This window comes from Musca autumnalis, unplaced genomic scaffold, assembly GCF_047663935.1.
Source record: "Musca autumnalis isolate F117 unplaced genomic scaffold, ASM4766393v1 scaffold_3, whole genome shotgun sequence".
Taxonomy (NCBI): Eukaryota; Metazoa; Arthropoda; class Insecta; order Diptera; family Muscidae; genus Musca; species Musca autumnalis.
In genome coordinates this window covers 94,341,048-94,368,822 of record NW_027411866.1, presented here as the reverse complement: position 1 = coordinate 94,368,822, position 27,775 = coordinate 94,341,048, and the positions used below count along the sequence as shown (strand labels likewise).

The 27,775-nt window shown below is 35.6% G+C and overlaps 1 protein-coding gene across 10 annotated transcripts in view; it reads right to left on the bottom strand.

The window, feature by feature from the left end:
- Positions 1 to 27,775, bottom strand: part of rut (adenylate cyclase rutabaga) — a 318,097-nt gene that overhangs the window by 92,603 nt on the left and 197,719 nt on the right. For all 10 annotated transcript variants that reach the window (XM_073972872.1, XM_073972869.1, XM_073972871.1 and 7 more), the window contains exon 3: positions 21,425 to 21,453. The gene's annotated coding sequence lies outside the window, so the exon portion shown is untranslated. The remainder of the gene's footprint in view (positions 1 to 21,424; positions 21,454 to 27,775) is intronic.

Genomic DNA, 27,775 nt, shown 5'->3' with positions numbered 1-27,775 from the left:
GACTTTTCCAGAATTTTCTTCCGAATTTGGACCGAATTCTGTCACAAAATCTAATTTTTTTCTCCGAAATTTCCAAGAATTTACTTCTGAATTCGGATCGAATTCGTCGCGAAACTCTAATATTTTTTAAGAATTTCCTTAGAAAATGTTTTCCGAATTCGGCGACTACGTCTATACACTTTTGTACCGAATTCGATACGAATTCGGAAAAAAATGTTAGCTGGTCTGTATCAAATGATTTGATCATCAATATTTGTCATCGGAAGCTTTGGCAAGCTTATAGTGGCTTAGAACTCTATTTTGGCGGTTTTAATAGGGATGTTTTGTGTCCACAGGAAACCTCAAATGTCAAATAACATGAAGTTCGGTTAAAAATTGCCTGTCATTTCCAAAGTTTTAGAATCGCTATTCCTTAAAAGACTAATGCCTATCATTGAAGAGAAACAACTTATGCCACCCCATCAATTTGGATTCAGAAAAAATCATGGAACAATTGAACAAATCCACCGCCTTGTGGAAACGATCAACTATGCGTATGAATCTAAACAATATTGCACTTCAGCATTCTTAGACATCTCGCAGGCTTTTGATAAAGTATGGCACGAGGGTTTGCTATATAAAATCAGAAGATTTCTTCCAATAAACTACTACTTGTGTATCAAGTCATATATACAAAATAGATACTTTTATGTCAATGAAATGAACGAGATGAGCGAACTAAAAAGCATAAGAGCCGGCGTTCCCCAAGCCAGTGTTATGGGCCCAATTTTGTACCTTATATTTACTTCCGATCTCCCTCAATCAGAAACTGCTGTTATTGGCACATTTGCTGATGACACAGCAGTACTAGCTGTTGATAAAAATCCTACAATTGCGTGTAACACCCTCCAAACGTACCTTAATACGCTGTGTGAGTGGCTAAAACAGTGGCGCATTAAGGCAAATGAGACAAAGTCTACTCATGTAACTTTCACCCTTAACCGTGGAACCAGTCCTCCTGTACAGATGAATCGAATTGAACTTCCACAAAGCAAGAAGTCAAGTATCTTGGATTATACCTAGATCAGAAACTGAACTGGAAGACATATAAAAACCAAACGAAAATCATTAGAAATTCAATCCAATAAAATGAACTTTCTCATTGGACCAAATTCGCGAATGTCTCTTGAAAACATGTTACTAATATACAAATGTATCATCAAGCCTATTTGGACGTATGGCATCCAATTATGGGGAACAGCTTCCAATACAACAATAAAACTACTCCAACAATTTTAATCAAAAACACTTCGTAAAATTACAATTGCTCCACAATACATAACCAATAAGCGAATACACGAAGAATTGGGAATGAGAACAGTCAAGGAAGAAATAATACACCAACTACAAAACTACAAACTAAGAATCGAGTCACATCCAAACCACCTTGCAGCCAATCTGATGGCAAATCCAGATACATTCATAAGATTGAAAAGAATAGCGCCCCAATATCTCATATAAAATAAAATATAGAGCACCCAATATAATATTTAAATTTTTAAACAACTATGTAATGTCATTTTAAATATAATTATTTTTACATGGGGATGTCATAGGAAGGAAGTACTTTCTTAAATATGTTTTTTAAGTACATACTTAACCACATACCGGCAGTCCAAAAGAAGCTAAAAAGCATAGTTCTATTTTTAGAAAAAATTGAGGTGAAATTATATTCAAATTCAACACTACACATATTTTTGTTTTTTTCTTTTTCATTCGATACCTGCTAGTTTTGAACACACGAACTTCTGATTTGTAGCCAAACACACGCATTAATAAAAAGAAATTAAAAAAAAGGTTAAAAATTTAGCTAAAATCCTTAAAATACCTAAAATCGGGAGGTATCGTTATATGTGGGCTATACCAAAATATGGACCTCTATTATTGTTATAACAGTGTTTTTAGTTTATGTTTGCACATTCATTTTCTGCTTAATCTGGCTATGAGTCTATCTGCAGTTTTGGGTATGTGGCTGCTTCGACGGGATGTAACCACTTATATACTGGAGTTAGTTGATTAGTTTGACAGGGCAGTTGAAAAGGTCCTGTGCATCATGCCGGGCAGATGTTTTGCACGGTGTCATCGATCCATGTCCTACAGGAATTCAGACGGCTGCACCAAACCGAGCAGCGATAGATGGGGGATGTTCTCCGAGGGCCACATTTTCACGACAGTTGTTTGGTAATTATTAAAAAAGGTCACGCACAAAGCATTTTGAAAAGTATTTTTTGAAAAAATACTATGAAATGAAAAAAAAATATTTTCTGTGGCACGAATTAATTAATTAAGGTCACGCAAAAACCACTTTCATTTGATATGTATATCGAATAAAGTAATATATGACATAAAATTATATATGTATGTAATGATATAGTGATAAAATTGGTGAGAAACAAAAGCTAATGTCATTTTGGTCATTTTGTGGTTCTGAAGCTTGTTTTGAGTTATATATGTGCTTAAAGTGACTTAAAAACAAGTTTGAAAGTATCAGAGATATACCCTCAGTAAATGACGACAAAAAAACAAAATCAAAGCAAACACAATAATTATGCCGTATAAAAAATATATTGATTTTGTATCACGAGTTTGCTTTAAAATCTGTACGTATCGAAATATGGGGCTAGACCAAACCATTGACATATACCAAACCTTTTTAGTAACAAACCTTCTTCATAAAGGATTCGAAATATTAAATTACTTTAAACTAAGTTTGGGAGAAATTTGTGAACAAGTTTTAAAGTTATCTTGCACAATATCCATTTTAGTATATGCCGGCAGGGTTTTGAAGCTTTTGGGCCATTATCTCAGGAAGTATTGATTCACTCCGGAAAAAAATTTACCGTTGTAAATGAGGCCGCTAGAACAACCTACTGAAAAAAGAATCAAAACGATGCGAAAGGAGCTCCTAAACTTCATTTATTCCGAATTTTGTGTGGAAGGTACCCGAAGGAGTGGACCGACCGCCCCATATATATGTATTCCTGGAAGGAATAATACCATTCGAGAGTTATCGTTCACACCATTTTGTAGACAAATATTGAACTTTTGTGGGGGAGGCACCCGAGGGAGTGGACCGATATGGAACATCTTCGAACTTAAACTAAGTTTGGACAAAATTTTATTATTTCAGAATTCCAAGCAAAATATTTCTGAATTTCGAGCACGACTGGGGTTGATTATCCAAGCTTTAAACTTGGTCGGAGTGTTGTCTGCTCATGGCCTCAAACAGGTTGAAGTGCTCGACAGTAGAAAAGCTTTTAATAAGTCAAGCGCCACTATCACTGTCCTCGACAAATATATGTGGATGATCGACAGCTGGATAGCTATTTCTATCGCCGGGGAAGGCTAAAGCCTCAAGGGTCTTTGCTACGGGTGACAATAGCGAAATCTGATTGAACGATTCACCTTTGCTGGTATCCTTGCCCGGCTTCAGTAGTGGGACCACTCTGTCCATTTTCACAAACCAAATATACCCTCCATACTATGGTATAGAGTATAAAAAACTGACCTAACAAGGCTGCTTTTGCAAAAACAAGAAAATTTCCCAACAATTATTTTCAACATTCCATTTTCTGGATTCGTGACAAACCAATAATTCACGCTCGACATCTCTAATTTGGACTAATAATAATCACTATAATAAACGGAAAAGACCATGTCGACAAATGATGATGGCTGCTAAAATGCTCATTTCTGTCCTTTTATTTAGTTTTATTTTTATTTGTATTGTTCCACAGGCCGCTTTCACTGTTTCACGAGATGGATGTTCTGCAGTATCTTTTTTGGCAACCGAAAAATAAAACATTTTTGGACACATGAAATATTATGGTTAACAGGAAGAGAGGTGTACAAGGCCAAAAATAAATTTTTTGATGAGAATGACGCGTGTTTCTCGTCGTCCGATGTACGTACCAAGTGTTACGCTAGTTGGTCGGTCCATCATCTTGTGGCTATAAGGAATGATAAATGGATTGAAATGAATTGGACACAAAATTTAATTCTGAAGTATTATTTGGCAGCTACAGCAAATTCAGAGTGAACAACAAACAATCAACAGCGTAAGAAACGTTGCGGGATGGATGGATGGCTGGTTGCCTGTTGCTTCGTTGGCTATACACAGTCAATATTTGTACTGATTGAAAACACTTGAGTCAAGCAAATAGAACAACGTCTTGACTGATGATTTTTTGTTATAATTTTTGTAGTTGTTGTTGATTTTCATGTTGTTCTGTGATGAAAACAGAACACTAAATAAATATACAAATATCTTAGAACAACAACAACATATGCCCAACCATTTGTTACTGCCTCACCTCTACCTGTGTTATATTTTAATTATAGCCACAATATTAACTCTTGAAATAGAACAAAAACAACAACACCAACATCAATAAATATTAAATTGAAAATATGGCAAACAATTAGTTTCACTTGAAAAAAATGTAGCAAATTCTAGCATTTGCGGATATCACAGTAATATTTTGTTCAATGAAAAGAAATTAAATCACAGTAACAAATTGCTTGCCATCATCCATTTATCGCACATGGATGCAGAGAAAAAAATATTCAATCATCGCCTACAGGAAATCAATAAATCGCAACACCAAATCAAATCAATCAAAATAAATTAAAAACAATTTTTCGCCAATTTGCTGTTATGAGTAAATGTGTCTTTCATCGTCTTTAGTTTTTTCGCATAAATGTGGAGTGTTGTATAATTTTAGATATTTAGTTGGTGTGAAAATATCAAGATTTTTCTGGGCCGATTTAGTACCGAAATCCCAACTATTTGTATTACGGACTGAATAGCATTTTTTCTCTTGTAACTTTGGATCACTTTTTGAAGATCATGAAGACCCATCCTGACGTGCATGGGTGGTTTCCCATCGCGTTGCACTTATATTCGCGGACTTAATAGGGTCGCATAGCTTACCACAGACCGACCAATTATAGCGTTATATGTGGTCAACAAGGTTTCTTTATTTGCACCCCAAGTACTGCCGGCTAGGGACTTGAAGACCATGTTCCTACATCTAAGCTTGTCGCAGATAGCTGTAACCCCTAGAATTTTGGGGTAGTATGTAGTTGTAATTCTGCTATCGTCGGTGGTTAGATCAGTCAAATAGGAGTGCAGTCTTTCACAAATGACATCAGGCAAGTTACCTGACGCTAAGATCGTACAAGATCGATCTCAATGCCGTCTGGAGTGGGTGGAATACAGGAGAGGCAGTTCTGGAGTCTTTTGATAGGCAATTTTGCCGGATATTAAAAAAAAATTACGCCAATAGGCTTAGCGTGGATTTGGCCTTGTTTCATTTTACGGGACTTAAACTTCTTGTTCCATTCAAACTTGGCTGGAGGGTAGGTACTCTGCTCAATACCCCCAAACAGCGTGGAATGCTTGACAGTATTAAAGGTTTTTGGTTAGTCTAGCGCAACAATCATTGTTCTATTGCACGGCTTGCTCTGGTTGAATCCTCCACTAATATGTGTGGAGATGGCGCGTAGCGCTGCTGTGTTGTTGTGTTTTCTACGAAATCCATGCTGATGATAGATCACTGGATAGCTATTTCTGACGCTGGGGAGGGGTTTACGCTTCAATAGTATTTGCTACGGGCGACAAAATCGCCTGGCTTCAGTAGCCGGACCACCCTGCCCATTTTCCAGACTTAAGGAACGATGTGCGTGGCTCATCCAGCTGCTTCAGCATTCCCATGGAGATTCCATCAGGGTCCAACGCTTTGGATGACTTAGCGTTCCAGATGGTATTTGCAATTCAATTGTAAATTGTAAATTGTGGTGCTTAATCCTCGGAAGAAAGAAATTCACTTATTCTGGCCCCAATGTTGCAACTCTTCAGATGATTCAGCAAATTGTTCCGCTTATGCTAACCGATCAACCTGTTAACGTCCAGTATCAGCTCTCTGACTCTGAGGTTACTTGGGTTGGCACGACGAAGCTCATCACGCTCATTAGCAAATCATTCACACTTCGGCTATTCGACCAGTAGGTATATAGCGAGCGATTGCAGCTGATGTCTCGGAGCATAATTTCTGCTATCCAAACATCAGAACTCTCTGCAGCTAGGTCAATAAGCCTACCCATGATTGATGAAAATGCTGCGTTCAAAGGTATTGAAATCGGGCGGTCTGTTGATGGATACAATTATGCCAAAATGGTCTGACACAAGACCAGAAGACGCAATGTTTATGTCTGGCGAACTATGACACTCTCCGCTAATTCTGATAGAGGCGTTCTCATCGACCGTGCAAAACGTAGAGCTATCAATCTACTCAGCCAGCAATATAACCCTCTGATTATTTCCCACAACTTATGATGAGCATCAAAATCCCCCAATACCAAGGAGACAGTTATGGCCTTCCAAATGCGGACTAATGTTGGGCATATAACATGGAGTATAGTTATTTATCGGCAACTCTACCTCAGCAGTTCCAGTCACTACATTCCATGTACGGGTGTTTATAGCCAGACTCAAGCTAGATAGGTCGGTATTGAACATACGGGTAAGTCATAAAATTTAATATTGTAGTCCATCTTTTACTTCCACAACATTTGTCCTCATTTCACCCTAAAAGAAAATTTCTTAAGAAAATCTAAAAAGTCTGTCAATTGGTCTACTCTCTCCCTAATAAAAAATTCCAAGCTAATGAGTTGAAATATTATCTTCTGCAGCATAATTAAATCGTCTTGTTTCATGAAACAATAATTCATAATTTAACAGAAGAAGAAGAATAAGATAAGGAATACACTGAAATTTGCATTTCTTTTTCTGTCTCCAAACAAAAGACATTATAAATTCTCCACAATCTTCACAACAAGTGATACTTCACTCATCAAAACCGCATTTAAATTTACCTGCAATGCTATTTAAATTTCTCAAGCAATTGAAACAAATGTTTTATATTATTTAAATAAAAAATTCAGTGAATTTCATTTTATCTTCTTTTGTGGACTCGGTTTTGTTTTGCTGCTCAACTGTCTAACAATTCTTCATCATCCATCTTTTGTTGTCTCAAGAATGAAAGAAAATGTGAAACGAAACGTATGGGATGGAAGATTTGTATTTAGCATTCTCCTAGCCACAATAGCCATACAGTGATTTACGACGACAATTAAAAAAGTTAAAATGTTTGAGGTGTGACATATACTACACACATGAATACATTTTGTAAAGACGGGAGCAAATGCCAGATAAACAAACAGCCATTCCCAAAGAAGATACAAAACACATTTCATAGTCGAATACAAATCTAAATGTGCCTGAAATGCATTTTGTTCAAAAAAATTGTTAGAGTTGCCGATTTAGAGTGTGACCAATATGAAGATGGGTCGTTTGTTTTAGCCTATTTCTGTTAGAGTAAACAAAAGGAAGTTTTAAACTATAAATTGATCATGTTCAACAAAATTTGGTAGAGTTGCTGGTTTAGGTTGTGCTTTGTTTATTTAAGCCTCGTTGCATTTGGTGAATAAAAATTATACCGTGGGAATTGTGAGAGTTGATGCTAATTATGTTAAACTAAGTTTAAAATGTTTGTTAATATTTCAACAAAAATCTCGATACAGAAATCGAACTTGTTACGGAAACACTACAATTCATGATTTATTTGCTTGTGGTTGTTGGTGGTATGAAATATTTTCCTCCGTAAATTCTGCAAGTTTTTGTTATAGCTACGCCCGACAACCACAAACTGCCCACTTGTAATTTTCACAACAAATATAAATATGTATATTTTTTCTACTCTCATAAAATGGACAATTGTTCGAAAAAACAGATTCTGCATTGTATTACGTTTTACCCATTGAATACAAATGACCAATTAGTTTTAATTTTTAAACATATTGAAAAAGAATACAAAAAATGCATTATAATTCAAATAATTGTCCAACAAATGAAGGAACATTTCGGTAGAATATCAAAATTTGGATGATATTTGATTGGAATTTTGGGGTTAATTAAAAATATTTTTGTTGAAATGTTCTTTCCCATTAAATGTTGAAAATGAAATATTTCCGCATAGAATTTTCTTTCAAATACACAATGTAGCCAAATTAAAATTTTATGGAAAAATTGGCAAAAATATTTTTAAAATTTCCTTTGATCTCCGTTTGATGTTATAGAACAAATGTGGGTAATAAATGTAGTAAAAATCGTGATAAAAATTCAAATCTGCGAAATTTTCTTGAAATTTGTGGTACTTCCAGACTTCAATGTATTCCATGTAATTGTGTGTTGAAATTTCTTTAATGCTGAGTACACATTGTCAGTTAGCTCAAATAATCGGATACGGTTTGACAGTTATCGATAGTTGCGAAATATAGGCATTCAAAACTAAGAATGTGTACTGCACTTAAGGGGTTATGGACACTTGCAAATTTTCAAAATCGAAATTTTTTTATTTGCTCATAAGCGTTGGAAACGAAAAATTCATTGTGATTTGTATGTAATATCGAAGTTTAAAAAGCGGTTTGAAAGCGTTGCCGACTGTAAAACGGATGATCCGATCTTTGTACGTTTTTGTGGGATTACACAATGCAACACTGAAAATGCAAACAACTTCTAGTATGCATTTTTTGAAAGTACATATTTAGACTACAAAAACCCTAGTAGGGTTTTGTCCTGTCAGATCCAGTTCGGATTTTATTGCCTCATCTAAACCGGGCTAAATCTACACTTTTTTGCATTTATCAGGCCTTTATCTCAGAAACGAATAGGAATTTGGCCTTGCTGACTTTAGCAATATTATAGCCCTAAACTAGTAGAACTTATCTTTTGAAAAAACCACATAAGAAAAACTCCATCTAGGGCATCAAAATCTATAAAATATAGAAAATTTTACATAATTACTGCAATTCCTGTCAGTATCGGCTAAACTATTGGGAGTTGAACCAAGTAACCTTTTGCAAAAATCTTCCAAATAAAGTTCTCAACAATTCTTTATAACATTCTGAAACTCTAAAATGCTTACTTCATATTGTTTCAGCGGTATTTTGCATCATATGTTTTACACCACGTATTTTAAATACAGTTCACACCAACAGTTTATTCTCGCATTTCGGATTTCACTACATTATTGACATTTTTATTAAAACTTCGTTGAAAAATGTACTGAAAACAACGGCATAGAGGCATTTTACAACAATGGCATGTTCTGAAGAGTTGTGTATTACATTCTGGGGAATATTTTTCCAAAAGAAAATATTCAGAAAAAATTAACGGGTTTGGAGATACGGTGAGAAATGTATAAGAATTGTGGAATTTTTGCATATATTTTGAAATTTGAGGCTATAAATGTAGTTTTTCGAGTTCGTTATTTCTCCAAGTATTTTATTCTTGTCTTTATCTACAAATTTGCTTCAGAGGTCAGAAGAAGATTCGCATTGATTTCAGAGATATAGCCCCGAATTTCTTTAAAAACTCAATATTTAACCATGTTTAGATGGGGCCATAAAATCCGAGCTGGATCTGACACAACAAAACCCAACTAGGGTTTCTTGTCGTTTGGGTCTATTCTTTCAAAAAATCCTCAGTTCGAATTGTTTGCACAAGATCACCTTAAAAATGTTGCACAGTGTTATTATACATATAAAAAGCATGTCCTCAAGCCAGAGACCTTATAAAAAAGTTTGATTTATTTGACGGATTTATGGCGAAAAAACTATAATTTTTTTTGTTTAAAAGTGAATTTTAACTATGACAGTTCCCCAATTGTTTTTAAAAATGGATATTTTTATTCCGTTTCACATAAGTACAAGATTATTAGGTTCTCAATGATCCAAAAAACGTATCGTCGGTGTCATGCTTAAGTATTCCATACGCCATTTTTGACATTTTGAGATAAAGGTAGCTCACTAGATTTTAAACCATGCTCTTTCAGATTTTTTAATTGGTTTTCTTCTATAGTTTTTGAGATATTCAGATGTCAATATGTTCCATATCCGCTTTGTGACGCAAAAAATCCCGTCTTTTTGTTCCATATCCATAAAGCCTGGCGTATGGAACAAAACAACTTTGAACTTTTTTGTTCCATATCCAGGCCGTGTGGCGTATGGAACAAAAAGAGACAAACACGAATTGTTCCGCACAAAACAATTATGGCCTGTGGAACAAAAAATTGCCCAATTGGAACAAATTGGAACAAATTGTTTTAAAGGACTGTGCTTAACACCGACTACAAAAATGGTATTTTGAGAAAACGCGTTTAAAGTTTTTATGTTACATTAGAAATGCAAAAATCAGTTCCGGTAAAAATGTTTACCTCATATTCTACGCTACTTCTATATATTTCAAATAAATAAATATTAAGGAGACCTATAATAATAGTCCTTAATGTATTTACTTGCTCTTATAAATGTTTCATTTGAAGCCTTGAATTTTCAACCTCACAGTAGCACTTCACATAAAGGGAGATGGAACACAATTGAAATGTGACAAAATGTGTTCCATGTGACACAAACAGCCAAAAACACGAAAAAAGAACCCATGAAACAATACAACAACCTTTTACAATTATAAAAATCGGCCATAACTTCTAGACTATCAGAGATATCTGACTAAAACATACTACTGATATGGGCTCAAACATTAACTTGAGTTTTTTTTCGAATCAAGCAAATGGCGTATGGAACACTTAAGCATGACACGGACGATATGCTGATCGGTTTATTCGTTTCCGAGATACAGTGCGGCCATTTGTCAGAACACTCTGCAATATTTTTCAACCAAAAAAAAAATCCCAAAGTAGCTCAAAGTGCAACCTTTCAGATGAAAACAAAATCTTCTAAAAAAAGTTGGTAAATTTCTAGTAAAAAAAAAAAATGAAAATGAATGAATGAAAATGAAAAATTGTTTTTTTTTTCACGTGCCCAATAAGTGGCCATAACCCCTTGAAACTGAATGGTTCTTGTTGAATTTAACATGACAACCAGCAGGACCTAGATACAAGACGGTCTAAACATTATAAGCAGTTCAAGTAAGACCGGCGTTTAGTTCCACTACGAGTTGCATTGAAGTAAAAACGGAAAAATTACTTTCCTATCGTTTATGACAGTACTAAGCTCTTTCGTTACGCCAATGCGTATTCCCAGAAGAGGTGCAATATGCCGACTGAAGAACATCACTTTTAAAAACGGTTTAATTCGAATGAGACATTAATACGAAATGTTACAATCAAAAAAGTGAAGTATTGTGACATGGGGGACCCCATTTAGGTGTAATACCGAAATGTGGCAAACATTTTTTGTAGACGATTTTTTGACCTCTTAGAAACTAAAATGTCGAATTACAGCTATTTTTGTATGAACAAGATTTTGCCTACAGAGATATGCCCTCAGCCTGGAAGAATTGAAGCTCTTTTCTCCTAGAAAGTTATGTATTTTGGGGATTTTCAGAACTTTGGACATATGAACTTGCCGATTAAAGCTCAAAAGCGTAACGGAGTAGGTGCCTGAAGGAATGGACTGACATAGTCCATTTTGGAAATGGGTCTTATTTTCAGAGTCATTCTTTTTGATAGATAACGCTCCACCAGTCATTACAGTTTGTCACCATTGGCCCATATCAGAAAGCATGGCCAGCCCAGAATCACAAGGTGTACCTTCGGTAAAATTTTACAAAGGATCTTCGAACAGACCTTAAACTGCACTTAAACAAAAATGTAGAATTTTTGTGAGGGAGGTACTCCAAAGAGTGGATCGCTATGGCCTTCTTTCGAACTTAAAATAAGCTTGGGCAAAACATTACGAGATCCAAATTGATTTTGAAATTGTGAACTTTAGTGAGGGAGGTACCAAACGGAGTGGACCGGTCGTTATTGTGCACACCATCCAGAAAGACAGACGGACGGACATGGCTTAATGTTGAATGGAATGTTGTATTCCCATATCGAAGACTAAATATTGAATTCAGTCATTCCCGTAGAATAATTCGACTAAACATTTAAATACAAAATAAATACAGTAACATTATATGCGGACCATATTAAATCGTGGTTCCAAGTCAATACGAATAACTGTACCGAAAATTCTCAAAAGACATGTTTTATACCTGTACCAAATTTTAGCTACATACATCGGTATGATAATGTGTCCTATGACAATGTGTGGTACATCAAAGCGAAGACCTATACCAGCTATTCACTGTAGAAATAGTTTATATGGTAAAAACCAAATTGTCTTTACAATTCCATTTGAAAAAAAAAAAATTAAAAATTTTTTTCCGTGCACATCTTTGATTTTTGGTATAGAGGTTAAGGTAAAAAATTCTGGTTTCAAATCTGTCCGCGTTCGCAAAATTGGGCGATGCGCGCAAATGTTATAGCGGTTTTTATTCTCTTATAGAGAAAAATATTTCAACATTTATTATTTGTTGTATTGAGAAAATGTATGCATATATCAGTAACAGCATTTGATATCCATCCGTAGATGCACCATAATTTCTAAAATTTGTTTTTATTTCGCGGATAATCATAAAAATTAAAAAAAAAAATCTGGGAGCACATCTAAATTATACTACCTCAGATTCCACATAAACCTCTAATAAATAAATTAAAAGTACGTACAGAATCTAGACAACGCGAAAAAAATATGAAACCAAAATTATAAACATTGGCTTTATAAATTGCACTAGCTGAACCCGGCGCGCTTCGCTACCCCGAATAAGGTACATTGTAAAGCAATGCCAATAATAAAATAAACTTTAAATGCTACCATTTTTTAAATATTTCAATGCATAAATATAGGATGGAGCATTTTCTACACGTTCAGTGCTGTGTATGGAGCTTATGACATGGTATTTGTGTATGGAGCAGGAGGAACGCTCCTCCTAAATCCTTTCCTACTATAGGTATTCCTACGTAGATCACATTTACAAATTTCATATACTCTTACACAATTTCGACAGATTGGATCTCCCCTTTAAAAAGAGAATTAAAATAAGAATAATACTATGTTTGAATTTATTTTACTCGTGGCACAGTGCGAAATATAAGCACTTCAGTGGAACTTTACTCATAACTTTTAACGTGAAGAACGTAGGTTACTAAAATTTTCCAAAAATGTTTCTTGTAGTTGAGGGTCGTATGTGGATAAATATAGGCCACATAGACCTGCGGTTTCCTATAGCCCCCACATATCGGTGGTGACCGTTTTTACGTATTAGGTTCATTTTTAAACCGATTTTGCTGCAAATGCGTATATTGGGGTTTCAGTGGATGGAGAACATATGTACAAAATATTGTCAATATCTGTTCGCGTATAGGTATAGCCCCCCATTGAGCGGTACCGGCCAATATAACACATTGAATAGAAAATATTCTAAAAAACAATTCAGAGCATAGATCCTTGCTTTGGCCCCTCCCCCCAAGCATCCACATACCTTAGTAAAAGAAACATAAAAAATTTTTGAGATTTTTTTATACCCTCCACCATAGGATGGCGGTATATTGAGTTTGTCACTACGTTTGTAACTACTCGAAATAATCATTGTAGACCCCACAAACTATATATATTCTTGATCAGCGTGCAATTCTACATCGATATAGCCATGTCTGTCCGTCTGTGGAAATCACTCTAGCGTCCGAACGGATTGACGCAAGTGGATGCAATTTTGGAAAAATCTATTATATGTACGTAGGACTTTTGGTATAGAAAGCGGGCTATGTAGGTCCACGCTTTCGTATAGCCCCCATACAAAATGACGGGTGACGCGTCGTCGTTTTAAGGAATTTTTAAGATATTTGTCCCATTTAACCACCGAATTGGTTGTAATTAGGTATTTTGTGCCTCCAGAGACCAAAAAACATTCCTACCAAAGTTGGTTTATATAGGTCCACGTTTTGGAATAGCCCCCATATAACACCCCATATAAAGTACGCGTCATTTTAATATATTTTGAATGTATTAGTCCCATTTGACAACAGAATCGGTAACTTTGTATTTTGTGTTTCCAGAGGCTAAGAAACATTTCTACCATAAAACGTTTATATAGGTCCACATTTTGATATAGCCCCATAGGACGATATCTCCCGATTTTCGGTATTTTGAAAGTTTTGGCATCATTATCACACCGAGATGGCTGAAATTTGGTATTTAGTGTTCGTTGGGGGTATGAAACTTTCCCCCAGAAATTTGTAGGTATAGGTCCACGCCATCATATAGCCCCCATAGAACGGTACCTTCCGATTTTTGGTATTTTGAAGGTTGTGGCCACATTAATCCACCGAAATGACTGAAAATTGTGGTGGAGGGTATAAAAAGTTCGGCCCGACCGAACTTAACACTTTTCTTACTTGTTTATTCTTAGTATAGTGTCATTGATATAACATAACTTTTCCAAATTGAACGTTTCGACTGAGGATATGTTTATCTTATTACACGGTTCTGCAAATGAGTATATCACCTAAAAGCATCTGGTGCAACTATGCTTTGTTTTAAGTACTTAACGATGTCCTGAGAAAACCATTTGACCATTTTTTCTATAAAATGTGAATAAAATTCGCAAGAATAGTCATAAAACTATTAAAAGCAACATTTCTTAGTATTGGTGAACCCATTTTGGGATAAACGAAACCAACATTGACGTCTAATGCCGGTTCTTCTATCAAATTTCCAAAAATATAGATATATGAATATTCCAATGACTTTCTGAAAAAGTCGCATATCTCGCAAATCCGCGCGAACCTGCAGCTAATTTTTGGTTTGTGTATAGAAAAGTATCCTACATCTCAGAAAATGTGCGATTTATTCTGCAATTCACCACAATACATTAAAAAACTTTTAAAAAATCACATTTTTGGGGAACGAATAGCAACCAAACTAAATTAGATATAACAAATCTATAAACGCCAAATAATCTAAAAATTATCGAGAATTATAACAGCAACAAAAACTATAGTCAACTAACGTACAATTTGTTTGTATCACTATATTACTTAAGCAAAGCTAGAATCAATTTTTTAAGAAAATAAATATTGTACAACAAAAGTGCTACTTTTAAGTGCATTTCTAGTTGTTTCGCGGGGTAAATCGCAAAACTGAATATGAGGCATTAGTCATGGGATACTTAGCAATAGAATTCAACAAGAATCTCATTAGTTTTATGTACTTTAATTTTTGAGTAAAGTTCCACTAAAGTTCCCATATTTCCCACTGTGCAACGCCGTAAATACAACAAACGACATCAGTTGTGAATAAAAAGAAGATTTGATTGGCCAACAGATGCTACTTTGGCTTAAGTAAGCACTTTAAAAACAAAGCCACAACTCGTCAAACAAAAATAACGCTTTAAAAAACACTGATACTACCCTTGCTGATGTATTGTTCCGAAGCCTGGCAGTGCTTGGTGTGTTTGAGAGAAAAATTCTTCGAAAGATCTACGGACCAATCTGCGTTGACGGTGAATATCGACGTCGCACAATGGTTCAAGAAACGATTTTCCTGGCCAAAAATCAAAATATTGTTTTGTCACAGATATTTAATTTCTATATGGGATTCGATAGTAAACATATTGAAACTAAGGAAACCAAAAAATTAGGTCAAACTATTGGAAGTTACGGGCGCGGGGTGCCCCTAAAGACGATAATTTTTCCCATGTTTGAGAAATACGTAATTTTTAAAAACTTCCGGAGAAAGAAATAGCTATTTCTAGGAAACTATAACATATATTGTGTTTACTGTTTTTTAGTTAGGTAGGTACAATTGTGGCCTTTAAAAATCGGTTTAATAAATTACCGTAGCGTTTACAGCGTAGCGTTTTTATTTTTTCCCCAGGTACTAAATTTTATGAAATTCCAAATTTAGTGGACTAGAACTTTTGTGGAACAACATGGAACAATGTTCTGTTTTCACAGTAATATGTCACAGTAATATGAGAGAGAGTTCCGTCCGTTTAACACTTTTTTAAATTTATTGAAATTACATGGGTAAAAATGTGTGTGTTTTCCATACCATTTCCCATATGAATTACAGTTTTTTTTACAAAAATTTATATGAGTTTTTATATGAGTTATATAAGTTTTATGAAAACTCAAGGAGCATGTTCTTTAATTTTTGTAAAAATTTAAATTTTTTGTATTTTTTTTTTTTTTTGTGAAAAATTTGAGAAAAAAAATTTTAAATTTTTTTTTCCAAATTTTGGTTTTTATTTTTTTGGTATTTTTATAGTTTATTTATTGGCGTTTGACCACTTTTAATATATAAGAAGATATAAAAAACACATAAACACTGATAGTTTGATGAAAAATAGTAAAAAAAAATCAAAAGTTCAATTTTGAACTTGAATTACCCTGCAACTAACAGACCGAATTTGACCGCTTATAATATATAGAAAGCTGATTGTGTTATCTGTCTAACAAAAAGAGAATTGTGAAGATATCTCTATCCGTTCAAAAGTTACAGAATTTTGACCAGGAAAAAACGATTCTGGACCACTGTGCGTCGTATGAACCACGAGCTGTATCTGCTATACAACGACATCAATATAGATAAACGTATCGAGATGCAGCGATTGCGTTGGCTAGGCCATATAATAAGAATGAACCCACTAAAAAGGCGCATAAATTCGAGCCACTGGCGGTGCACACAGAACTGACAGGCCAACAAATAGATGGCGCAAACAAGTGGATGAAGAGATGACAAGGCGCTGTATTCCAGAAAGCGAAGCACTAAGCAGAGATAATTGGAGATCTTTTCTTATTTCGGTCTATGGAACAAATGTTCTGTAATGGGCCAGCTAAGCAAATAAGTAGTATCCAAAAAATAAACAACAAAATGTTAGTCATTTCGGTTGAATAATGTGACTCAAACCTTCAGAATACAGAAAATCGGCAGGTATCGTTCTATGGGGGCTATATCGAAACGTGTAGTATAGATTCACGGGACAATTTTTTTGACCCAAAGAAGTCTACGTACGAAATTACAGCCATTTCGGTGTGATAATGGGACAAAAACCTTCAAAATACCGAAAATCGGGTGATAATGTTCTATGCGGGCTATATCATAATGTGAACCTGTACTGTAGCCCCAAAGAAGACTAAATAAAAAATTCCAACCATTTCTGTAGGATAACGCTGCTAGAACCATGAAAATATCGAAAATCGGGCAATACGGTTCTATGAGGGGACCTGTACTAACAAATCTCAAAAGTGTCATAGTCCTATGAAAAACTTAGTACCAAATTTCCGCCCTTTCGGTATGATTATGAGGGAAGAACTTTGCAAATGCCGATGTTCGGACGGCACAGTTCTATGTATATATAGCCCAGTTTTAATACCAAACATCTTTTGAGTAATAGAAACTTCTGTGCCAAATTATGAAGCTCTATCTTAAATATTGCGAGCTGCATCTTATATTGACTTAGAATTTTATACTGATCAATAATATATAAAGAGTCTGCGACGAGTATTTTGATATGTTACAAACGGTATCATTCTGTTTGTAATTATACTCATATTATGGTGAACAACATCTAAACGTCATCTATTTCAGACTAAACAAGTAAAAAAGTATCAGTCGTCTTGACCGACAGAAACATACCCTTAACCTCGGACCTAACGAAAAGTATTAACACAATAATCACTTCACATGGTGCCATAGGGGTTTTAAAACCTTTCGGACTATTTTCTCAGAAAGTATAGACTTGCCCCCGATAAAGCTTGAACCGTTGTAATGGGGGAGCGAATACAAGTTGTTACAAGAAAAATCAAAACGATTCGAGAGGAGGTCCTAATCTGAACTTTTTCCAAAATTTTGTGTTTGGGACACCAGTGTACACTTGCACTGCACAAAACATTGGTGCTTTTCACGATTGTGTGGCTGAAGACCCGTTCCTTAAAATATACCTTGTAAGTGAATATAATGACTTGGTGAATAAATACTTATTTGCATGCTTACAAATTGCAATTGACTGAAGAATTAATGGCCTTTTACCATTTCAACCGTCGTCAATTGTGGACGATACGCACGAAGAAAATCGAATTCAGTAATGTGGCAGATTTTGACCTGAGTGGATTCGTCAATAAGAAGAATTGACGCATTTGAGTGAATGGTAATCCAAGACTGATTATCCAAAAACCAATGCAGCCACAGAGTGTCTGTTAAGTGCGGTTTATACACTGTCGAAAGCCTGACCGGCTTTTACTGTGCAAGGGAATGCCTCAGAATTTCACCCTGTACTAGAATATATTTTGGGATTTCTGTGTGAAATCGAACACTTTTGAAAAAAGTAGTTTTTAATTTTAGTTAATTTTCAGATTTTTTGGCAACGGCTGCGGTTAGAAAAATCCGAATACTATAAAAACTATGTGCAAAGAAATACTCAGAGAGAAGTCTCCCTTGTCCCATCTGGGATGTTTGTGGAACAATTATTATAAAGAAATACTCATAACTTCCTTAACATTGGTCCAAATTGAAAAAAAATGTTTGTATTTTTATAGTCTCAGCCTTTAGGCTAAAGAGGGTATTTACACTTTGATACGACCAAAAATGTGCCTCATCGAAATAATGGTTTTAGACCCCAAGTATGTTTGTACGATATCCGTTTCAGACAATTTTGAGTCGATCTAGCAATGTCCGTCCGTCTGTCTGTCTGGCTGGCTGGTGCGCACGATAACTCTCGAACGGATCAATCGATTCGGTTCAAATTTTGGGTATCGAAATATTTTGTCCAGATTTAAGTTCGAAGATGGGCCATATAGGTCCACTCCTTCAGGTACCTCCCCCACAAATGTTCAAAAATTGTCGCAAAACTTGTGCGCATGATAACTCTTGAAGGAAATAACCAATTTGGTCTATACTTTGCACATCGCGTAATTTCTACCAAACATAGATGAGGTTCCAATATGGACTCAATCGGTCCACTCATTCGGGAACCTCCCACACAAAATTTCGGAAAAGTTCAGTTTAGGACCTTGTCTCGAATCGCTTTGATTTTTGTTTACGCAAGTTGTATTCGCTGTCCTCTATAGGACGCTGTAAGTTTTATTAGGGGCAAGTCCATACTTCCTGAGAAAATAGCCTGAAAGTTACAAAAAACCCTATGACACCGTGTGTAGTGGTTGGAGCGCAAGATAACTTTCGAACGGACCTGCCAATTCGGTCCAAAATTTGGCTTTCGTAATATTTTGTCCAAACCAACTTCAAGTTCAAAGATGGATTATATCGGTCTACTCCTTCCGGTACCTCCCCCACAAAAGTTCGAAAATGTTCGGAAAATTTGTGCGTACGATTACTCTTGAAGGGAGAAACCGATTTGGTCCATACTTTGCACATTATGAAACATCTATCAGACTTAGATGAGGTTCCAATATGGACTCAATCGGTAAACTCCTTCGAGTACCTCCCACACAAAATTTCGAAAAAGTTCAGTTTAGGACCTGCTCTCGAATCGCCTTGGTTTTTGTTGTAGCATCTCGTATTCACTGTCCCCTATACGAAGGTACAAGTTTCCTCAGGGGCAAGTCCATACTTCCTGAAAAAGTAGCCTGAAAGTTGAAAAACAAACCCAATGACACCATGTTTATGGGTGTAAGCGCAAGATAACTCTCGAACGGATATGCCGATTCCGGCCAAAATTTGGCCTTCGTAATATTGTTTCCAAACTTAGTTTAAGTTCGTAGATACGCCATATCGGTCCACTCCTTCAGGTACCTACCCCACAAAAGTTCAAAAATGTTCGGAAAAATTGTGCGCACGATAACTCTTGATGGGAATGACCAATTTGGTCCATACTTTACACATTCTCATAATATCTCATAGGTTCGAATATGGACTATATTTGTCCACTCCATCCGCTACCTCCCACACAAAATTTTGGATAAGTTCACTTTAAGACCTGCTATTGAATCACTTTGATTTTTGTTGAAGCAACTTACATTCGCTGTCTCAATTACAATGGTAAAATTTGTTTCAGGGGCAAATCCATACTTCTTGAGAAAACAGCCCGAAGGGTGTAAAAACCCCCTATGGCACCCCCATGGTTTATGTCGGTCCATTCCTTTAAGTACTTTTTCCGCAAAATTTTTGAACTTTAATCCTAATCAACATTTTTGTCGGTTCATACGACCAGAATTTTGAAACCCCCTAAATACATAAGTTTTTTGTGAAAAAAAGTGTTTCAATTTGCACAGGCTGAGGGTATAACTTGTTAGTCACAATAATGAACTAAATATCCTGGTTTAAACGCGAACCTCTAAATATTCTGGTTTATCAGCGATTTAATAATTAATATTAAAATTAATTTTTATCAATGATTATACTCTTCTATTTTTCTGATCTTGTTTTTATACCCTCCACCATAGGATGGGGGTATATTAAGTTTGTCACTACGTTTGTAACTACTCGAAATAATCATTGTAGACCCCACAAACTATATATATTCTTGATCAGCATGCAATTCTACATCGATATAGCCATGTCCGTCCGTCTGTCCGTCTGTGAAAATCACTCTAGCGTCCGAACGGATTGACGTAGGTGGATGAAATTTTGGGAAAATCTATTATATGTACGTAGGACTTTTGGTATTGAAAGTGGGCCATGTAGGTCCACGCTTTCGTATAGCCCCCATACAAAATGACGTGTGACGCGTCGTCGTTTTAAGGAATTTTTAAGATATTTGTCCCATTTAACCACCGAATTGGGTCTAATTTGGTATTTTGTGCCTCCCGAGACCAAAAAAACATTCCTACTAAAGTTGGTTTATATAGGTCCACGTTTTGGTATAGCCCCCATATAAAGTACGCGTCCTTTTAATATATTTTGAATGTATTAGTCCCATTTGACAACAGAATCGGTTGTAACTTTGTATTTTGTGTTTCCAAAGGCTATGAAACATTTCTAAAATAAAACGTTTATATAGGTCCACATTTTGGTATAGCCCCATATGACGATATCTCCCGATTTTCGGTATTTTGAATGTTTTGGCCTCATTATCACACCGAGATGGCTGAAATTTGGTATTTAGTGTTCGTTGGGGGTATGAAACTTTCCCCCAGAAATTTGTAGGTATAGGTCCACGCCATCATATAGCCCCCATAGAACGGTACCTTCCGATTTTCGGTATTTCGAAGGTTGTGGCCACATTAATCCACCGAAATGACTGAAAATTGTGGTGGAGGGTATAAAAGTCTGTGTAATTGTGCCCATCAGTCTTTTTAGTTGGTGTTGGCAGGGTTTAGCGCTTTTGAACCATCGGGACCAATTGGATCCATCCAGCCGGACAGACGGGCATGGCTGGCACAGGGGATGATATTAGCCCAAGCTGATTTACTATCTTTCTTAGGTAAGTATAAAACTCTCTTTCTGACATACACTGATGTTAAACGAGGTTAATATATATGCAAAACTTAGCCAATGTACTTTTATTTTAACTTACCGATAGTTTTAATTAATGAAAACGTGTTTCTGAAAGGAGAACAAAAGAAATATAATTAGAAAATTTCAATTCTGTTAAGTCCTGATCTATAAATGGCACTTAGATAGATAGATTTGTATAAAGCGACATTCTGTATAGAAAATTTTTAGAAATGTAGTTCGAATTTTGGTATGTGGCTTCGTCCTAGTCAGCTATAGCGTTGTGGTCGAAATCGAAATTTAGCTAACCTTGCACACCGTATTCGATTTCCAGGCCAGACCGCATTTAATGTTATGTTACAATACGTGCACGATTCGTAATAATATTTGGCTGCTGACTGTTTCATTTATATCAACGTTCACATGTGATGAATATGACAAACAACATTCTATCAATAAAACAAATAAATGGAAATTCTTTCCGCTTTACGCGAGCAAATAAAAATCTATAAAATTCAATATTTACGAATAATAACAACAAGTGCAAAAAAAAATAAAAATAGAAAAATGTGTTAAACGTGCCTGCCACTTTGTTGTAATATTTACATTGTGTCTGCAAGATGCGGAAAAAAGAAAGTGCAATATAATGACGTCAGAATTGACAAGCTATTCCACTTTCCGGCAAAACAATATATTCCTGTGTAGAGAAGTATAAAAATATTTGCCTTAACCCATTTAATGACCAAATATGTATAGTACATAGTCAAATAACTGATTTAGGAGTAACGCACTCTCAAAAACTCTAACCGTTATTAGCTTTATCTGACCTTTAAGCAGAGCACATTTAAGTGTTTGTCTATATGTGAATGCTCCCAACAAAAGAAGAAGCAATAATAAATATTGAATTGTTTTTCCCTTTGTTTTATTTTCTTTAATTCAATTAATTTCCTTTCATTAAGAATAAATAACGTAGATATGTGTGAAGCCATACAATTGCAATTTTCTTTTTTTTTCATTAATTGAGATCACACGTATTGAAATAGTGTTGTTGATGATGGTCATGTATTCAATTGAACAATTTGTTTGTTTTTAATTAATTGACACTAAAAAACAGTTATAGGACATCATCGTTTATAGCCTGCGCTGTTTGTTGTTAATTGGAAAGCGGCCAATGTAGAGAAAATAGAAAAGAAAAATAAAAGAAAGCTTAAACTGTAAGTATTGGAACATTCAACAAGAACCGTGATCTTGTGTTTGACCCACAAAGAATGCAAAATGAAATGAAAAGAGTTTCAATCAATTAACAAGTAATTAGAACCAGGTTAACAAGATGGATAAGCATCTGACACATTCAAATCACTTAATTAAGCTAAACATGTTTACGGTTTTCTTGTGCTACATGTAGGTTAAGGTATGTAATAGACGACAAACAACAATGAGACTATGCGAATAGAAGACAATATCCAATATTATGTCTGTTCCAGAACCTGCAAAACTCAACAAATTTTTACTACCATAACAATTTTTTCTTTATATTATGAAAAAAAGTAACAATTAGTAGATTCTTGCTGTTCTGGATCAGACCAAATATGAAGAACAATCTATAAACGATACCAGTAGTGGGATTCTGTAACGCATTTTTTTTTTTGGTTAACGACAAAAATCGGTAAAATTAAAAAAATTAAAAAAAAATAACTTAAAATTAAAACAAGTAAGCAATGACTATACTCGGGACGGGGATAAGCTTTTCACTCGTAAACATTTCCTTTAGGGAGATACTAAATTTTTCACCTATCGGGTTTTATACCAAAATGACTCTTAAGGCGAACTGAATCAAAATAATTAATATTTAATTTTATATTTAACTACTGTCGACATCTACTTGGTACTGATTGAAAACTTTGCTGGTCATCTTGATTAGGATTTAACATGTCTTTAATACACCATTTAGAAGCAGAAGTATTTGTCATTAAAGTAAAAAATTCAAAATATTAAAATTGTGATAGCTTAGTGATTACTTTACCATCAATGCCACAATCTGTATTAATATAAAGCTGAAATGATTTAGTTCAATATCGAACTCTCTCCTTGGAATCGTCGTCTTTTTCAACATCACAAGCATTTCACCAATTTTGGTAACTCAATTCGGAACATTTTAAAGATCACAATATCTTCATTATTCAAACCCATCCAACCAAAGCTGAGTAACTCGTCAGTACAATTCATCTTATATTTTTCCATTGGCGGGCTTTCCTTTTGGAATACTGAAGCGGAGATATTCGCATATGAATAAAACTTTGAGTGTTCTCCACATAAGTTTTTTGCCCATTCCGACCCCTGAATATTATCCGACAATTACCGAAATCCATAGACTTCTTTCTATATGGGACTCCCATTAACCCCCAAAACTTCGTGATGATTCGACCAAAATTGCCAAATGAAAAAATGGGATGTACTACCGACTATTGCGATATCTCCGTTATTTGACCAACTACGCCAACCTATTTTGCATCATTGTCAAAATGGGATTTTCTACTTCCACAGCATGCTTCGGTTTTGGAAGGTACCCAATTCATTATTATAATTCAACTCGTTGTTTCAGCACCTACGACAACCTACGTTACATCGTTGCAAATGTGATATTTTCTACTTTCATTGTCAGGTTTTGCTTTTGGTATACCACTTATAGACGCTGAGATATTTGCTTTGGAATAAAACGTTGACTTTTTTCCAAATAAGTTTTGTGCCCATTCCGTCCCCTACGTATTATCCGACCATCACCAAAATCAAAATCGAGACATTCATTTTGGAATATATATGTATGGGTCTACGGTCATTATTTCGATGCGTTACAAACTTTTTGACCAAAACCAACTTATTATACCCTCCCCACTGATCTTCGCCCTAATAGCAAAATTTTCAAATAACAATAAAATTGTAATTGTAATTTCAGTAATTAACGAACTTTGTCGGTAAGATAGTAACTAACATAAAGTTGTCGCTAAGTGCTACCGTTAGCAACATTGTTGCCAACTAATCATACTTTTCATTCTTAATTTTAGGTTTTAATTTTACCGATTTTTGTCGTAATCAAAAAATGCGTTATAGAATCTCACTACAGTAGTGCGATTCCTACACCCCAAAAGTAATTTTAATTCAAAATTTCAGGATTCCAGCTCTATCCGTTCACCCAAATTCAAGTCGTATCAAATTTAGTACCGTTCAGTAATTTCCGTACCCATAAGTACGATTTTCCAAAACTATCTCAATCCTACAGTCCAACAACAATCTAAATTCCAAATTTCTGGATTCCAGCTGAATCCGTTCACCCAAATTGTACCAAATTTAGTACCATTTAGTACTTTTCGTACCCATAAGTACGAATTTCCAAAACTTCTTCAATGCTACACTACAAAAGTAACTTTAAAAAAACTACCCCCATATTTCAATTCTACACTTCAACACTAATTTGTTTTCCAAATTTCGGGTTTCTAGCTCTATCGGTCCACCCAAATCCAAATTGTACCAAACTTAGTACTTTTCCTACTTATAAAATAATAATAAAACTACCTCAATCCTACACCCCAACGGTAATCATAATTCTATTCATTCAACCAAATCCAAGTTGTACCAAATTTAGTACTTTCCGTACCCATAAGTACGTATTTCCAAAACTTCCTCAATGCTACACTCCAACAGTAACTTTAATTCCAAATTTCAAGTTTCCAGGTCTATCCGTTCACTTTAATCCAAATTGTACCAAATTTAGTACCACTTTTCGTACACATAAGTACGAATTTCCAAAACTACACCCATATTTCAATCTTACACTTCAACAGTAATCTTAGTTCCCAATTTCAGGTTTGCAGGTCTATCCGTTCACTCAAATCCAAATTGTACCAATTTTAGTACCACTTAGTACTTTTTGTATACATAAGTACGAACTTCCGAAAACATTTCCTTATATCAACATCACTTCCCAACCTTGGTTCTCATACCAAATTTGATAATTGTAGTTATTTCCGTTCAAAGTATACAATTGTTACCAAATTTAGCAAGTTTTAGTACTTTTCGTACACTTATCGGTCGAAATTCCAAAAACCCATTGGTACATCTCTCTAACTCTCCATCAATGACCCTCGTTCCAAATTTTTCTCTAGCTCTTCCCGTTTGCCTAATACAATGGGTACCATATTTAGTACTTTTTAGTAATTTTCGTACCCTTCTTGGGCGAATTTCCAAAAACCCAGCCTTATCTCACCCCTACACACCAACAGCAATCCACAGTCATAATTTCAACTAGGTTCAGAGGTTTCGTCTGGGCGATGTTATTTCAGTCAGTCACTCACTCACTCATCTCTAAGCTCTTTTATGTAATAAGGTATATATATTTAGCCACAAGCCTAAGGGTATATAAACTAGGATTACCAGGGGTGATGATATTTCTAAATATTTCGAGTTGTTGCAAAACGGATTGACGAAACAATATCCAGTGCCCTGACGTCTTCAAAATTCTACAAAAACAATATTTTCCACACAGTCAAAGAAGTCGAGGGAGCTGTGGATTTTTTCACCAATACTCTCCTGACTTTGTATGTGAACCCCTCACCCAGGGCCACCACCCTGGCTGTCGGTGTAAACTTCAATCCATCATAACGCTCTCAGCAACATTGGAATTCCCTTCGTAGTAGTGGAATCGGTCAATGAGATGCTGAAAAGCAGTATTATCAATTCGCGCATAGGATAGAGAAACCCAGAAGATAACTCTCCTCTTGTCTGGTCCGACATTGCATACAGATGGGTCCAAGATGGAGGAACCCATTAATGAGACACTGATTTAAGCCAAGTGATAGCTGCAGCGTCTTTCAGACACAAATTTTTGCTGTGAGGACAGCAGCAGAATTAGTAATAGGCCTGGAAAGCAACTTATCCGGACCGGTAACTATATATGTTGATAATCAGGCAGCCCTTAAGGTTCTCATGTCTTGGACCATAAACTCTAGAGCTATCCTTGATAACGGAAAGGATCTGGCTTCCTGGTCATATAATATACCTCTCTGTTGTTTCTGAATTCCACAAATGACTGGCTTTCGCACATATATGTACTATGTAAGTGATTATCCAACGTTTTAAACACGGATGAAGAGTAGCCTTCTCTATATCCTCAAAATGTTTGACATGGTTGACGGTATCGAAGGCCTTCTATAGGTCAAATGTCACCATGATTGTTCGGTCGTACGGCCCGTTCTGGTTCAGTCCTCTAATGGCATGTGTTGATATGGCGTGTAATACTGTTGTAGTATTGTGCATTCGCCGGAATTCGTGCTGATGTTGGCAAACTGGAAAACTGTTTTTTTATCATAGGGAGGAGTGGCGCCTCTAGAATCGTTGCTACTGGCGACAGGAGGGACATCGGCCTGTAGGATTCACATCTGCTGGCATCCTTGTAGCGAGACCACCCTGCCAAAATTAACTATTTTTTCCCCTGTCCACAATTTCAGAGGGGGATATTTTATGACCACGTACCCGTAATGCCTAATTTAGGCCAAAAAAGGTATATAAAAATGTCTTCAATCGGGCGTTCATATGACAATTTTTGGCGGAGAAGCTATGTGGCCACTGGAAACTTCATATGTTAAAATTTCGAAAATTGGGAGACCTACCTATGGAAACAAAACACTCGGGTGAAAAAATTATTATGGATTGCAACATACGGGCATAACTAGATCGACTCAGAATTTTATCCTGATTAGAAATATATACTTAACAGGGTAGCCATTTATTATTTCAATGTGTTACAAACGGAAAAACAAACTTAATATACCCCCATACTATGGTGGAGGGTATAAAAACAACAGTGAATATATCAAATATCATATGTTGCGGATAACCCAGGGAGAACATCTGGACGTTGATATGGTTAGCAATCGTAGAGCCCACAGTGTAGTTTATGACAGCATTATTGGTCAATTCCAATCACAACTAGAGATTACGTGCTTATGAGTGAGGGGTATTGCAGCTTTTTGTCTACCTTTAGAAAAAGTGTTTTCTTGTGCTAAGTTTTACTTAAAATTTCCCAAAACCTTCTATTAAGCCACTTATTTACTACACATACACTTTTCATTACAAACGCCAAAATGTCAAAATCAATCCATTAACAACAATACTAATCAATGTCATGCGGATCGTGTTACATTGCCCTACAAAGGCAAAGGTCGTCATGTGCAGATGGATTCAAATGTCAATCACCCTGTTTTCTCAAAAGCAAAAATTTGAAGGTAATGGACAAATGGACAAATTACGGATAATGTCCATAATTTGGCGAGTAAGGCAATACCCAAAACTAGGTATTACTGGCAGGCAGTTGATCGGGGTCCGTTTGGCTGGTCCGGCAGTAGCTAATAATATAGTAGTAGCGTATGTCTTGATTTAC